Source organism: Schistocerca piceifrons, chromosome 4, assembly GCF_021461385.2.
Source record: "Schistocerca piceifrons isolate TAMUIC-IGC-003096 chromosome 4, iqSchPice1.1, whole genome shotgun sequence".
Lineage (NCBI taxonomy): Eukaryota > Metazoa > Arthropoda > Insecta > Orthoptera > Acrididae > Schistocerca > Schistocerca piceifrons.
The window spans coordinates 246,611,255-246,613,031 of record NC_060141.1 but is presented as its reverse complement, the minus strand read 5'-3'; the positions used below and the strand labels follow the sequence as shown (position 1 = coordinate 246,613,031).

At 44.7% G+C, this 1,777-nt stretch overlaps 1 pseudogene; it reads right to left on the bottom strand.

Annotated features, from left to right (window-relative positions):
- Positions 1-807: 807 nt before the first annotated feature.
- On the bottom strand, positions 808-925 carry LOC124796994 (annotated as a pseudogene).
- Positions 926-1,777: the final 852 nt, after the last annotated feature.

Sequence of the window (1,777 nt, the reverse complement as noted above, 5' to 3'; positions counted from 1 at the left end):
AAAATAAGTGTGCTATTTCAAATATCCGGTACCGCGTGTTCGAGAGTTAAAAGAAAAGTCTTTAGGAGGTGTCAGTACGCTATTCCGGCGCGTTGCGTCCGAAATTAAGCCTTGCATGGCCGTGCGGTTCTAGGCGCTATAGTCTGGAACCGAGCGACCGCTACGGTCGCAGGTTCGAATCCTGCCTCGGGCATGGATGTGTGTGATGTCCTTAGGTTAATTAGGTTTAATTAGTTCGAAGTTCTAGGCGACTGATGACCTCAGAAGTTAAGTCGCATAGTGCTCAGAGCCATTTGAACCATAAGCCTTGCATTATACGACGAGGGAATCTGCATCTACAATGTTTCTGTAACTTTTTAATACATATAATGTTGTTACCAATATCATTCTGACAAAAAAATCTGGAAAACTATAATATTCGAAGACAGACAAGAGAACAAAACAAATGCATGTTAGTGACGCAAACGAGTATGTGTTAATGGGTAAGACATGTAAATCAGCAATGAAAGATTATCACTTTATTGCCCCCCCCCCCCCCGGTCCCTCAATGCAATTCAGTTAGTACTAAACAACATTTCAAACAAAGTAACTGTTGAAGTAAAAAAAGCTTTCCGTCTTCAGGCCACAAGTGGCCTACCGGGGCCATCCGACCGCCGTGTCATCCTCAGTGGAGGATACGGATAGGAGGGACGTGGGGTCAGCACACCGCTCTCCCGGTCGTTATGGTGGTATTCTTAACCGAAGCCGCTACTATTCGGTCGAGTAGCTCCTCAATTGGCATCACGAGGCTAAGTGCACCTCCAAAAATGACAACAGCGCATGGCGGCCTGGATGGTCACCCACCCAAGTGCCGACCACGCCCGACAGCGCTTTACTTCGGTGTTCGCACGTGAACCGGTGTATCCACTGCGGCAAGGCCGTTGCCACAACTGTTGAAGAAAAGGAGAGAAAATGTCATACTCTGTTTACATCACAATCATATGTGTTGTGTTCAGAGAATAAAAGGAAGGTATTTTTGCAAACAATTTTAGTTCGCCATTTAAAAATGTTATTCCCTTAAAAATAGTCCGCATTAGATACACACAAATGCCAGTGCATTTTCCAATCCCTAAACACTTCAGGAATTCAGTCTTTGAGATGGGCATTAACTCTCTCGGCTTTGCGTTTAGCTGTCCCCGTAAAACGACGGCCCTTGTCATGTTTGGTTCTGTGTGTGTGCGGTGACTTGGCTGTAACTCTTATGAGTACAGAACATCGCACTGCAGATCTGTCAGTGTGATGTGGTCTGAAGTTATCTTTGATCGTTCTTCTTTCAATACAGAGGCCTTTTAATTTTGTTCTCGTGGTCCAGCTACTTCATACCATAGCCGTGCGCGATTTTATTCCTCTTGACTTCATATCCGGGCCGGCCGGAATGGCCGTGCGGTTCTAGGCGCTACAGTCTGGAACCGAGCGATTGCTACGGTCGCAGGTTCGTATCCTGTATCGAGTGTGGATGTGTGTGATGTCCTTAGGTTAGTTAGGTTTAATTAGTTATAAGTTCCAGGCGACTGATGACCTCACAAGTTAAGTCGCATAGTGCTCAGAGCCATTTTTTTTTTCAAATCCGGGCAGGGTGTTTCACTATTTCCAACTTCTTCAACGATAATATTCTGCATCTTTCTAACTATTTACATCAGTTGTGAAGGCAGATCCAATTACAGTGGTGGAAATCAATAAAAAGGCATGAATATTTGCAAGAAAATTAAGATTGCCAGTTGGAATGGTTGTGCACAAT